Genomic DNA, 16,102 nt, shown 5'->3' with positions numbered 1-16,102 from the left:
TTTTCTAAATTTGTTATTTTTATATTGGTGTTCAAAAAAAAATTTTTAATTGGGTAATTATTTTCTTGTGAGTTATTATGAAATTGTTTGACAATTATATATTACTTTTTAAAGGGTTGCTTGCATGTTCAATTTAATACCTTCAATAGCTTATTTACCATGCTTGCTATGTGTTTGTGAAAAAGCCCGTATGTCATTGTACACTATTTTTTCGATTTCTTTCTATCTACTACTCTAAATGCTTGCTTTTCACAAAACCCTTTTTATATTTTATTACTTAAATATAATTGTTATTACAAACATGTTGTTAGTTTGAAAGACTTGGTAACCTAACGTGGATATTGAATGCTTGATCTATGCTACTCATGCCTTTGCCAGCATGCCAATAAACATCTTGCATTCAATTGTCATTACATGCACTTGCTATATTTCCGTTGATGATTTTTCACATGTAGTCATGACCATGTATTGACATCATTCATCTTTTATTGTGCATTGATTACCACCTTTCCCGCTCTCTTCCTTGCTCTAACCCTTAGCTTTAAAAGTTGCTTTCTTTTTCCTTTTTCAGGATGGCCACCAAGAAGGGTAAAGAGAAAGCTACTCCCAAACCACCGGCAAGGAAAGGAACAAAAATAGCCCCAGCTGAGGAACCACAACCCCCATCCACCTGTACATCTTAGCATGCACCGAGGACGGCGCAATCTTTAAATGTGGAGAGGTCGATACCGATCTCCATGGGTTAGTACTTTCTTGTCTCAACACCAATGTTTAAATTTTCTTTGTAATTAGTTGTTGCAATTGCATGTTTGTTTGATTTTTGTTTTGCATATTTTACCACTTGGTTGAAGTAATATTTTCTTTTTCAAGAAACCTTTTAGAGCATTTCACTAATTTGAATAAAATTTAATGTTACACTTGTTTGAAGAAATATTATACTAGAACATGGTTTAGAACTCGAACACACAAAACCTGTGAGATTTTTGAGCCTATTTGAATTGGTTGCATTTTATCAACCAATATTTTATTTTTAGTGTGTTTTTCTCTCTAAAATTGTGATCTTTGTCTTGCTTAATTCTATATTTCCATGGTTTGATGTATGCATACACTTACATGATTGAGGCCTTTGTTTCACTGAGCTTACATACCCATATGGCCTTACCTTTCATTATCCTTTGCAAACCAATTTGAGCTTATTTTACCCCTTTGTTCTTTACTTTAGCACATCATTAACTCTAAGCGGAAAACAATAATGTCCTTAATTTGAATCTTTGGTTAGCTTAGATTAGTGAAAGTGCTCATGAATTAAGTGTGGGGAAAAGTGGGTTTGGAAACATTTGGTTTAAGAATTGGGTGTTATATATCTTTATTAAAATATGAAAAAAAAATGTTTAGGACGTGTTCATGCATTCAATAATTTAATCATATGCATTGAGAAAAATAAAAAAAAAAAAGAAGAAAAAGAAAAAGAAAAAAATAAAGGAGAAAAAGAAAAGAAAAAGAGCAAATAATAAAAAAGAGGACAAAATGCCCCAAAGTAAGTGGTGAAAGCAATGCATATGTACTGTACTTGAAATTAGAATGCATGAATATGTAGAAAACATGGTTAATGGACAGTTAGGTTTTGTATTTTGATTACATGGATTGTCTAAAGTTAGGTGGAAAGTTTAAGTTAATTAAGGATTCAGATTTTAGTCCACTTGGCCAAATACAATCCTACCTTGACCCTAACCCCATTACAACCCTTAAAAGACCTCTTGATATGTGTATCTGTGCATTAAATTTATGTTGATTGTTAGATGAAGAGCAAGCCTTAGAAAGCAAGGTTAGTAGAGAATTGAGAGAATCGAACCTTAAACACTTGAGTGATTAGTGTGTATACACTACCAGTGAGGGTTCGATGCTCAATTCCTTGTTCCCTGCTTTCATGAGCTATTTTCTTCTTACAAGTCTATTTGTACTTCATTTTCATGATTTGAATTAGTGAAATCCAGTTCATATTTCTTCTTGAAAGATTTGTTTACTTTTAACCAAGTAGGTAGAAACATTTTGCATGTAGTTGCATTCATATAGATAGGTTGCATTTCATACATTCTACCAGTCCTCTTCACTCCTTTATAGCTTCTCTTGAGCTTAGCATGAGGACATGCTAATGTTTAAGTGTGGGGAGGTTGATAAACCATTATTTTATGGTTTATCTTGTGCTCAATTGAGTGGTTTTTATCAACTCTTTACTCACTTATTCATACTATTTGCATGGTTTTACATTTGCCTTCCTAATTATGTGCTTTGATTGAAAACATGCTTCTTTAGCTTTAAATTACCAAATATTAGTCCTCTTTTATTACCATTAGATGCCTTGATATGTGTGTTAAGTGTTTTCAGAGATCACAGGGCAGGAATGGCTTGGAGGATGGAAAGGAAGCATGCAAAAGTGGAAGGAATACAGGAAACTGAAGGAACTGCTAAAGCTGTCCAGCCTGACCTCTCTGTACTCAAATAGTCATAACTTGAGCTACAGAGGTCCAATTGATGCGGTTCCAGTTGCCTTGGAAAGCTAACATCCGGGACTTCGATTTGATATATAATTTGCCAAAGCTACCCCAACGTTAGGCGACGCGAACGCGTGAATGACGCGCCCACGTCGCATCTGCGAACTTCAATCCACGCCACCGCGTGGACGACGCCTCCGCGTCACCTTCCCACGACCTGAACGTAACAGAAATTGCTCCCAGCAATTTCTGGACTATTTTTGACCCAATTTTCAGCCTAGAACACACAGATTAGAGGCTATAAAGTGGGAGAATGCATCCATTCATAATCATGCTCTCATATTCACAATTTTAGGATTAGATGTAGTTTTTAGAGAGAGAGGTTATCTCCTCTCTCTTAGGATTTAGTTTTAGGATTTAGGATTATTTCAACTTCTTCTCAGGTTCAATGTTCCTTTTATTTAATTTATCAATTTATTTTATGAACTCTTTATGTTTAGATTGATTTTCTTTACTTAATGCAATTTGAGGTATTTTCAGTTTATTATTGCTTTCTTTTATTTATATTATTGTTATTCCCATCTGAAGACATTTTTATTCCAGTAGATTTACTTTTCTTCTTTTGGTCTTGGTTAAGAAATCAGTAACTCAGGAGTTATCAAACTCAAACATGATTGATAATTGTTATCTTTGTTAATTAAATTGAACTTCAATAATCCCAATCTTTTCTTAGGAAATAAATAGGATCCGAAGATGAAACCAATTAATCCCTTAACCTTCCTTTGCCTTAGTAAAGGTTAACAAAGTGGAATTAAGATTCAATTTTCATCATCATTGATAAGGATAACTAGGATAGGATTTCCAATTTCTCATACCTTACCAAAAGTTTATTTTACAGTTATTTATTTATTTTACAGTTATTTATTTATTTCCATTGCCATTTAAATTACTTGTTCTTCATTCTCAAAACCCCAATTTACAAACTCATAACCAATAATAAGAACTTACCTCCCTGCAATTCCTTGAGAAGACGACCCGAGGTTTGAATACTTCGGTTATCAATTTATTTAGGGGTTTGTTACTTGTGACAACCAAAACGTTTGTACGAAGGGATTTCTGTTGGTTTAGAGACTATATCTACAACGCGACTGTTTTTATAAAATTCTTTACCACCATAAATCCTAACTCAGTTCCGCCCCAGCGTACACCCTCATCTGGGAAATTATTAAACCCTAAAAGAGACAAAAAAAGTAAATAAAGAGAACCAACAACAGTGAACCGAACTCCTCTCATGTACAGAATAATTTGAATAATTTACAAGAAAATAACTTACAACAAATTTGTTCAGTTTCTTCCTCGAATCAGGTATATGTTCTGGCAGCTTATTGATAGGGTCAAGGACATAGAATTTTTTTGTTGACATCAGCAATCCACAATCACCAATGCCCTCCATTGCAAATTGGGACAAATAGCTGAAGTTTCGGAAAATTATAGAATATTTCAGTCGAAAAAATAGCAAACAAGAGAATTATCAAAGAATTTTTAGAAATTACAACTTACAAATGGATGCGATGCAAGTTTCCTTTTGTCAAGAAACTGGCGGTGGTGGGCATACTGCTCAATATCAAACCTATAGGCCTTGTTTGTCCTCTTATCAGTGTACTCCACGCCATGTATTCCCAACATAAAATTCAGCAAAATGAACAATGGACAAGGATTGTCTTTCGTGAAAATTCATATTTAAACATTTATTCTGTACATGAGAGGAATCTCTTAATAAGATAAAAGAACGTGAAAAACATTCAATCATCAAGAGAAAAGTTTTCTTCATGCAAAAGACTCAACAGAACACATAAGAATCAGGTGAACCAATATTAACATTCTGACTGAACCGAACAGGAATCAGCAGTGAATAAAAAATTTAGCTTACCACAATATCCAGCGACACAATGTATATTTGTTCCTGATATCGCCAAACTTTGATTTGGTTGAGAATCATGCTATGTATACTGACAACCTACACGAAGAAAAGTTATGAGATATGCTGTATAAGAGTGTTTAGAAAAATTATTATTGTTAACGCAATTGGGAAAGAATTTATCGAGGCATGCACTTGTTCCTTGGGCATTAGAGACATGAAATATTCTCTTAACCCCTCATAAAGCACCTCATGTTTCAAGATGAATATTGCTTCATATTCGTTGCTACTGTCATTTGTCTTTTTCACATGTGTCATCCAATGATAACATTTTTCGATCAAGTCCTTCGAGATTTTTATCTTTTCTCTGGGGTTTTGAAAACTTCAGCAGCTGGTAAGGTTGGGTCTGAAGTTGTTGCTTTAGCAAACTTTAATGCTGCTATCACTCTAGCATCTACCACCGCCTCTGCGAGGATTTCAAGCTGTGAAACACTCTCTTGAGAGGGCTGAGTTGGTTGAGATGCTGGTTGACTTATCCCAAGGCTAAAGGAAGGCCTTTCATTTTCCCTTTGCCTAGATTGAGCAACACTGCAAGATGATAGATATTTCACAATGATATTAAACAAAAATGATATTAATTATTATAGTGAAACGAAATTCAAACACATAGTGAACCTAAATCTAAACATACAGTGAACCGAAATGATATTAAACAAAAATGATATTAAAGAAAAGCAAGTAACATACCTATCAAATGATGACAAGATTAGAGTTTCTTATTCTGATTGCCATGCCACTGGAGGTTCTTGGGATTGTTCTTCATTAGAAACTTCATAGACATTGTCATCTTTGAAAAACTCTTCAATAACAGAACTTGTAAGAGACCCCGTAACACCCTGCTTTTTTGGTTCTGGAGGGCATCTATAAGAAACAGAAGAGAGTCCAAAGACAACAAAAGATTAAATTCATTTCTGGTTTCAACTGAACCATAATTAAACCATGTATAAGCAGTAAGCATTATCGGTATTTATATAAGCAGTAAAACTTACACATTAACAGGTGCTTCTTGTTTGGATTGCTGCGCTGTTGGTTCTTCGCAGAGATGTTGTTGCTGTTCCAGAGGTCTGCTGCATTAAACAGTAAATATTTCTATCATTATCCCAAACTATTATCATATGTAATAATGATATTTAACAGAAATGACATTAATCATTATAGTGAACCAAAATTCAAAGTAATAGTGAACCTAAATCCAAACATATAGTGAACCGAAATTATATTAAACAAAAGTGATATTAAAGAATTTTATGTTTACATATTAACAGGTGCTTCTTGTTCTGATTGCTGTGCCACCGGAGTTTCTTTAGATTGTTGCTCTTGTTCTTTGGTAGGGCTGTTGCATTAAACAGAAAATAGTTCAATAACAACCCAGAATTATTATCCTATACCATTAAAATTAATAAAAAGAATTTTCATGTGAAACTTATTCTTCATCAGAAACTTGATAGACATAGTCATCTTTCATTAAGTCTTCAATTACAGAACACGTAAGAGACACTGTAACACCCTGCATTTTAGGTTCTGGAGGGCAGCTGTAATAAACAAAAGAGAGTCCAAAGACAAGAACACATTTAATTTTTTTCTGGTTTCAACTAAACCATAATTAAACCATGTATAAGCAGTAAACATTGAACAAGATTCATGTGGTGAATAAATATTTATTAACTTACTCATTATTAGAAGTTTGTTGTGTTTCATTTTGTGGAGGGACATAGATGAAGTCATCTCTGATCAACTCTTCTTGAACAGAACTTGAAAGAGACAATGCAAGAGGAGGTCTAAGAAATGTAAACAAGGATAAAGTTAATGTTGAATAATTAGAATTTGTTTTGAAAAATAGGAATTTGCACATTGAAAAACTCACACTTCCAATGGTTGAGAACGAGTTTCTTGTCGAAACTCAATGATTTGTAGCTCAGAATAAGGTGTAGCTCTAGTGACATTTAAACACATTTTTCTTGATTAAACAAGAATTATTATCTAAATCTAAAAGAGTAACATAAATATTTTTAACTTACACTGGTGGAGTTTTAGAAGTCTTTCTTGGGAAATTTTTTTTCTAAAATATTTTACCGGGCTTTCCAGCGTATTTTTTTCTAAAAAAAAAAAGATAAAAAATTAAAATTAGAAACCAAGATTCAAAGCAGAGATCTAGAAACACATTAAATTTATTTTTGGGTAACCACTGAACCGAAAATACAATATGCAGTGATCCAATTTACTTGGTATTGCTCGCGGCATTTACAGAAGATGTAGAGCTTCCTTGAGTTTGTAATAGTTGCTCGCTATGCAGATTTACAGTCGGCACTCTAAGCAAGATAAATAAATATTAGTAATTCAATCTAGAGGAATTAGAAAAGGTTGTAGCAAAAGTAAGCAAAGAAAGAAAAAGAACTCGGGAATAATAAACTGAATCTTATGTCTGAGAGAATTCATTTTGTGCCTCTGCTGAGTTAAAGTGATCCGGAGCAATGTTTGTTAACTGAGCTCCATCATTTCTTTTCTTTGATCTTTTTTCCCTTATCATCTCCAATGCTCGTTTTCTTCTTTCGGCAGCATTGTCTTTTGCTTGTTCAGTTCTGAAAGTTCATAAAATAAGTATCAAGGAACCTAAAATGTAAGTATCAATAAAAGAAAATGTGATTCGAGAAACTTACTCCTTGTCAGATTGGGCTTGTGTTTTGACACCCTTTGCGTTGTTTTCTTTTTATTACGGGTGTTTTCTCGATTTCATTTTCTCTAGAATACAAACACATCGAATTTATACCGGAGACAAGACACTAATAATGAAGTCAACCAAACTGACAGACACCACCAAACCAAACTAAATTAAAGTGCTAAAACGAAAATTAGAAGCTCACCGAACTGAAATTAATTCATTTGCTGAACAAAAATTGATACATATGCAATCAACAAAACGTCTCACAGAAATTACGCAATACTTACTGGCTTTCAGATTCGCTTGTGCTCTCTGAATCTATCGGCACAGGCTTTGTTTTTTTTGTTTCTTTTTTAACCACCTTCGGTGGTTGTTTTCTTTTCTTTCTTTCGGTTTTTTTATTTCTTCTTCTCTGCAATACATATGAACAAGAGCATAAGAACAAATTTAAGCAAATACAAGTTAAATGAAATCAATATCAAAATTAAACTTACTGGCTTTCGGATTCAGATTCAGAGAATCTTTCTTCTTCCGAAGAAGAATCCATCTCGACAGTTTTTTTTTTTATTTTCTTTCCTTTTTATTTCTTGTCCAAGTTACTTGTTTTTTTTTTTCTTTTTTTTTCCTTTCTGTACAGAAGTCCCTACAACAGAAACAAGGACTCAATTATTTAATCATCAAGAAAATACATTAACAATCCGGTGAACCAAACGAAGCAATTCCACCGAATCGAAAAATATTCATATGGTGAATAGTACATGATAACTATTTAATCATTAAGAAAATATTTCTTAATGTAGAAACATTCAAATGAACAAACTAACAATTGCAAGTAGGACAAATAAATTAATTATAACATAAAACAGAAGTTTATTTAGTTAGTAGAGTATTTTAAAAGCATTTGAAAGTAAATTTTTGGGGGAATTTTAGTAGAGTATTTACCAATAATTCTGTTGCTTCGGATGAAATCCGTTCAAGCATCATTTGCCTTGTCCAATAGGCCACCCACGGTGCAGGGGGAGTATCAGGTGCAAACGGGCGGGAAAACTTGGTTTCGTGGAAGTATATCAACATTAATACAAAAACACAACCATCAACAGACTGTTTCTTCCCGTTTCTCTTGTTTTCAACTCCTTTCATCAAGAAGTTGAGAACATGCTTCACCCAATCCCATTTTCGAATGTAGTCCACAAAAAAGATCGGTGTCTTATGGATTGGGGAGGCCACACTTACTGTTGTGAGGAGCAAGAAGCACTTTTGTATGAAGACAACAAAAGTTCTCTTGAATTTTTTTTCGATTTTTCTCCCCTTCTACGCTCATATCCAGCACATTCCTTGTCTACTGGATTAAGGTTGTTATAATCAACCTTATCAGGAAAACGATTCCCTACAATATTTTAATAGCAAAAATCAGTCAAAAACGCTGAGTTTAATTTTTTGGACACCAATGAACTGAAAATAAGCAGTAAGTGGAAAGTGTATTACCTCCATTGGTTATACCCAGGGCAACTGCTACTTTCCAAGGAGTTATGTATATTCTGCCTTGGAGAGTTTTCAGGCATCCTTTCTCTTCATCAAAGCGATCAAGCAATTCTTTCAACAGGGTATTAGAGACATTCATTTCTGGGACATTTGTCAGGACACCAAATCTTATTTCTTCCACTATGTCTTTCTTTTCTTGACTCATTTCCCTGTATACTGTTGCTATTGGCTTTGTTTGGCATCTGCAATAATGAGTTTTCTGCAAATTTTGAAACAGAATGTGAGGATATATTTATAATACAAAATAGATATTATTCGAATGAAAGCGGATAAATATATTTAATCTACTTACGTTATAATGTGGCTTCTCCTTCATTGTTGCCATTTTCTTTTTCTGTTTTGCTGTAATGAAAAATTTTGGTCAATACTTCATTGAATACATCAACAAGCACAAGCATGTATATCTTAATCAAGTCAATTAAAATGCCACAAGCCACAGAACCGAAACTCATTCATGCACAGAATCAAAATCTCAAAGGCCACCGAACCGAAACTCATTCATGCACAAAACCAAAATCATAAAGGCCACCGAACCGAAAAATGTTCATGTGGTTAATAAATGATGATCAACTTTTAATTAACAAGAATAGTATTCCTCCATGCAAAAGAAGTACTGAAGATAGTAACAATCAATTTCAAAACTTTAGTTAAACTATCTACACAAATAAGAACAAACACGTATATCTTAATCAAATCAACATCTTTCAAAAGAAAAATTTTTCAAATTTCATGAATTAGGTGCTTTCAAAATTACATTTGCAAATTGGCTTCTTTAAACACTCTTACTGAAACTTGATATCTTTCTTTAAGTATTAAGGTTAACTACCATTCATGTTGAAATCTATCCAATATAATGAGACAATTTTATAGTAGTATGGCTTATTAAAATAAAATAGTTGTCTCTAATGTCAATTGTCCTAAACAAAACTCATTTACATCAAGTCTCGAGATTTTGTCAATTTTTCTACTAAAATTGCTGAGAAGTGTAACTCATGCTTAAAAAATTTGTAGAAAGGGAGATATTGTCTTGTTCTGTTTTGTAATGAAAAATTTTGTTCAACACTTTATTCAATACATCAACAAGCACAAGCCTGTATATCTTAATCAAGTCAATTAAAATGCCACAAGCCACCGAACCGAAACTCATTTATGCACAGAACCAAAATCACAAAGGCCACCGGACTGAAAAACGTCGATGCACAGAACCAAAATCACAAAGACCACCGAACCGAAAACGTTCATGTGCTTAATAAATGATGATCAACTTTCAATCAACAAGATTAGTATTCTTCCATGCAAAAGTACTGAAGATAGTAACAACCAGTTGCTTGCGAAATCTTCTTCCGATTCCTTTCCAGTAGTGGTTTCTGCAGAGAATGTGATTGAAGTTTGAGTGATGTTGAGAGAGATTCGAAGAGAATGAGTGTTTTCGTGTCTTAGTTTCGTGTTGAAGATGTAACGTTTTTTCATAATGAAGCGCGAATGAAAAAGGAGGGGTTTCTAGCGCGTGTTTTTCACTCGCCATTTAATACGCTTGACTCGATTTGGGCTTGGACCAACTTGGTTATATAGTTACATGGATGTGTAGTAGGGAGTAGGCCTGTAATTTTTTATCAATTAAGGCAATAATTCAATAACCTAATAGTCATATTAGTGCGATCCCTGATTTAACTCGGAGAACTATGCCATAAACATAATTCACATCAGCCACAGCCACAGTCACCCCTAAGTCCCTAACCCTGGGCACAAGTCAGAAGTAGTCACCCTCACCCCAAAGTTTTTCTTCAGCAAATCCACTGCTGTCGAGCTCACTAGCTCTCTCTGAAGGCATGAACGTCACACACACTCTTCTCCAGCACCGTTGCCTGCGTCCGGAGCCGTAGCGTGTCCCCTCGCACCGTTCTCCTTCTCGGTCCTCATGCGGTCACGCCTCTCCTCTCCCCTGCAATCCTGCAAGCTCACACCGCCGTCGCACTGCTCCGTCACAGGCTCCTCCCACCTCTACGTCACTTGCTTGCGCGTCTCCGTCGCAGGCTCGCACACTCTCCATCGCTGACTCGCTACTGTTCCTCGGTTCTGGCCGTTGCCGCTGCCTCGTCCCCGTCGCTACTGGCGGTATGTTCGTTTACTTTATTAATGTATATTTACCACTTATTTGAGCTGGTTTTGTTATGTTGATTCAAATATCTAGTGTTCTGACTTGTTTGAATTTGTATTTGTATTCGTTTCTGATTTAGACAAGTTTGGGTTTGTTAAATTATCTTATTTTGTTAAATTTGTTTGCTTTGACTGAATTTTACTGGGTTAGCCAAGTCAATTACTATTTTTTCCTTTGATTCGTTACTTTTTTTTCTTTGATGTATGATAATTTAACTATATCCAGCAACATATATGTTGAATTAGAATTATTTTTCTAGCTTATTTTTCAATGAACTTGATATATAAGTTGCTTAATCATTATCTGGATGAGATGCCTAGTTTCTTCTCCTAATGTAATATGTTATTCGTTGATGCTTATGATAAGTGTTAATTATTTGAGTTTTCATCAAATAAAGATAAATTAAAATCTAGCTAAATATTTTACAGTACTACTATATGTTGGATATGCAAATAATGTTTGATAGTTAATCAACAGTCCATTGAAATAAGAACAAACGAAAATGATAGGTATTAAGAGTAAATTATATTTAACCTAAGAAAAAGTGGACACAACATAATTGTCTTTAATTTGCATACCGAGCCCAAAGCATTGGTGTTGAAAAATAAAGGGTTGGTAATGGTATTAGCCATTCTTCTCTCACTGTGTGTATGCAAAATCTGCTTCAGTCTGACTCCAGCAAATAGTTTTTTTTTTTTGGGTCTTGAGCAACTTGCTATGTAGTACAAATATATATGTTACAAAGGCCCATAATGAATGGTTTGACTAGTTATTTTTTGCTCATTATTTTTTGTCACATTAGATGTTATAGGTTGCTTAACTGATGTAGATTTTTTGTTTGTTTGCTTTGTTTTGTTTTGTATGCTAAGTGTTTAACTAAGTTAGATTTTATAACAATACTTTTTTTACAATTTGCAGTTATATTAGAAAAAAATAGAGTTTGAAACCATGAATAATATTGTTGGGGCTGGTTCTGAATTTGAGTTTTAGGTTGAAGTTGATGCACGTAGTTTGAAAAGGGCCAGACTGGTAACATCTGATGTATGGAGCTTTTTCAAAAAAATAAAACATATCGGTCCAGATAAAGATGGAGTAGAACTTTCTGAGTGTAAAGGATGCAAGAAGGTGTTTAAATCTGGAGGTAAATGATATGGCACATCTTCTATAAAATGACATCTTGATAGTTGTACTCAAATTGAACATGAGAATATTGGTCAGACTATAGTGGATATGCAAAATAAGAGGCGAAAAGATTTGTAATTGTTTGTCACCATTTTATGAAACTATTAAGTTGCTGTCTGAAATTTCTTATCCAACATCCAACTTGTATTTTTTTACAAGTTTGGCAAATTCAACTTGTTTTGATGACTAGTCTGAGTCATGAGGATATGCTTATAAGGAGGATGGGAGAATAAATGATGCTCAAGTTTAAAAAATATTGGGATAACTCTAGTGTTGTTCTTGTATTTGGAGCAGTTCTTGATCCAGATTTAAACTCATTACTTTGGCTCATTACTATGGTGAGATTGATCCTATTGGTACTAAAGACAAGGTGGAGTATGTGAAGAGTAAGTTATACAAGCTCTTTAATTTTGGCCCCTCCCTAATTTTATTTGTGTTTTTTATGTTGGCTCCCTCCTAAAAGAAGTTCTAGCTCTGCCCTGACTGGATCCTATTAGAACCATCCCCTCTATTTTACAGTCAGTGTCCACTTCTAAAATTGATTCACCAGATATTAGTGCTCCCACAACATCCTCAGCCTCTACCCTTTAGATTCATGCACTAACTGTTCCAATTTCAGTTATTGAGATATAATTGCCTCTGAATCAGCCTCACTCATTACAAGATACAAATTCAGGTAATGTTCATCAATGCAAATTAGGTCCGAACAGGTATTGTTCCTTCCAAGTCTTTCCAAATTCATACTACAAATTTATCTGATTCTGTTATTATTCCAAAATCTGAAAAAATTACTTTTCAATCAAATGCTTGAAAAAATGCTATGATAACTGAATATAATACACATTTATATCACAAAAACTTGAACTTTAGTGAAATTACCAGAAAATGAAAAAGTAGTAAGTTGTAAATGGATTTTTGCTTTAAAGGAAAATGTCAAAGGAGAATTATTAGGCATAAAGTAAGGTTAGCTGCTAAAGGTTTTACACAAATATTAGGTGTGGATTTTGACCAAGTTTTTTTTCTCCTATTATTAAACCTGTAATAATTAGGCTGATTCTCACTAGAGCTCTATCTAAAGGATGAAAGATTAAGCAATATGACTTCCATAATGCCTTTCTGAATGGAAATTTATAAGAGACAGTTTACATATCTCAACCCCCTAGATTTTTCATCACAATCCAAACCTTGTGTGTAACTTACATAAAGCCATTTATGGCAAGCCCCAAGGACATGGTATCTTATCATTTCTGCCACCTTTACTAAATCTAACCCCTCTCTTTTTATAAGAATGACTAAAAACTCAGTTATTTACATACTTATATATGTAGATGATATATTAGTTACTAGTAACAATGAAAGTGAATAAATTGCAATATGTTCTACTGACCAGACTTGACATCGTCTTTCTAGTAAATAAATTGAGTCAATTTATGACTAACACCCCTTTAGAACACTGGTCAACTGTGAAAGTGCTTCGATATATTGTTGGAATTGCACATCTTAAACAAGAATTTCACAAATTCACTGACTTAAGACTTACTGTCCTTTCAGATTCTGATTGGGCAACAACCGGATATTGTGTATACTATAAAGCAAATCTTGTGGCATGGAAGTGCAATAAATAGCCTACAGTTCGCAGAAGCTCCACTGAAACTGAGTTTAGAGCCTTTGCAGCCGTGTTTTCTGAATTAATCTGGATCCAGAATCTTCTTCAGGAGCTCAAAGAATCTTGTCTTACTTCTTCCACTGTCTATTCTCATAATATGTCAACAGTTCTCTTAGCTTATAATTCTATTTTTCACAATAGGACTAAGAATTTTGAACTGGTTTTATACTTTATAAGAGATAGAGTAATCAAAGGTTTAGTTGTTGTTACTCATATTTCATCCACTGAATAAGTAGCTGATATTCTTACAAAACCAATTTCATCAGCTACCTTTGATAAACTCAAAAGCAAACTTAGATTGGCTTTTAATCGAACATGAGTCTGAAAGGGAATGTTAGTTATATGACCTTTATAATAGCCATTAGGAATCTTGATTAGTTTCTTGATTTAGTAAATATCTTCTAACCAAATCAATTAGGTAGCTATTAGATACAAATAGCTAAACGCTCTGTACATTCATCAAGTCAATAATAAGAAATCAATTCTGCAATTCATTCCATTTCTTTACTTTTTTTTTGTCTTTGTTTTTTCACTCTTCAATAGCACTCATTATAAGATCTAGTAATCCCTATAAAAGTCAAATGTATAGCCAAGACATCAAGAAAAGAGAAACAATCTCACTATAGTTAGATACTAATTTCAACACACACTTTTGAAAGGAACTCATGAGTCGAAACTCTAAATATAAAAAATACCATATAGATACATTCTCAAAACATGAAAGAGTAAAAATTTAATTCTGTTTCTATCCATTTTTTTAAAGAACAAGGTGATTTCTATATATATATATATATATATATATATATATATATATATATATATATATATATATAAAGAGATATTTTGACCCTTAATAACATTATTGGGACAATATAAACTTTCTGTTAAAACATCTATTAGAAAAATAATGAACAAATACTTTTCTATTAGAAGCATGCACAAACCCAAAATTAAATGAACAACATTTGTTATATATATATATATATATATATATATATATATATATATATATATATATAAAGAATAGTCTGTGATTACATGAAAAATATAAATCCCAAACAGTAGAAGCATTATCAACGATACAAAAACTATAATGAAATATTACACAAAATTTCTATCTTATCTAAATAATTATTTGGAAACAAATTATAAATTATGGAAGTCACCAAAAAAAAAAATTATAAATTATGGACAAAAATAATACAAAAGATACGCTGAAAATTGTCGAATTTATGTTAGATGTTATCGGAGATTTTAACAAAAGTGACCTTGCCAACATATAAATATATGATTTATGCAACATTTGAACAATATATTTGTGAATTTAAAAAATATTATTATCAGCCATTATATATTTATGTATACATATATATATATTATTTAATTTAATTTTAATATATATTTTATATAATTATTTGATTTTTCGTATACACTTAGCATGATTTACAAAAAATTAGCTACGACAAAGAAATTTGGAAAAATAATTAATATATGATGTCAGAACAATACTAAAATCCATTAATAATATGGTTACAATAAAAATAATCAACAAAAACGACAATACCACTTTAGAGAGAAGTAATACCATCCATATAAAATGGAGACAAAAAAGATATTTTGAAAAAATATACCTTAACAAAAATTGAAAAATAATGCTGCCAAAAAAAAATTGTAAATGTTAGTATTACCAAGAACAAAATTATTATCTAAATCCCTACTATAAACTGTTCATTATAGATGGCATTAATTATCGCTCGTCGTGAGTCGTGACTGATAGGTTAACAACAGCAGTCAGTCGAGCCATTGCTAAGAGTGTCAAATCAGGCAAGTTGTCCTACTTCACTCGCCAAAGTAAAACAGATCTAAAATGTCACTTCACTCCACTTATGTCAGATTTATAGATCGGCAAACTAATCTGTCTAACGTTTTTTTTAAATGTAACATCAATTAAATTAATCTAATAAAAAATAACAAAAAAAAACAAAATTATAATTCTAACACAAATAAAAAAAATAGTCAAATTACAACATAATTTATTCACAATTTTCTTCTAAATTTTCAATATCAATAGAGTTACTATCACAATATCTATTCTCAAATTATTGCATAGAATAAAATAATAACAATTCTAAATTAATTTTCAAAGAACAAACAATTTTGAAACAACAGCAATATTTACAAAAATAAAAATATAATTTTGTAACAAAACAACAAAATAATCGTCTTTGTTTTAAGAAATAAGTTAAATCACAACTTCGAATATATATACGGAACTGTAAAATAAAATATCTAAAAAAAATAAATATAAAAATAGCACAAATAAAAAAGTGAAAGAATTGTGTTTGAAAATCCATTTTTAATTAGGCCTTAAGACTAATAGAGATGCGTTAGTGAACTAAATTGGTAATTTATGCATGAGTTTAGA

This window comes from Arachis hypogaea, chromosome 11, assembly GCF_003086295.3.
Source record: "Arachis hypogaea cultivar Tifrunner chromosome 11, arahy.Tifrunner.gnm2.J5K5, whole genome shotgun sequence".
Lineage (NCBI taxonomy): Eukaryota > Viridiplantae > Streptophyta > Magnoliopsida > Fabales > Fabaceae > Arachis > Arachis hypogaea.
Note: the sequence above shows the minus strand (reverse complement) of the source record.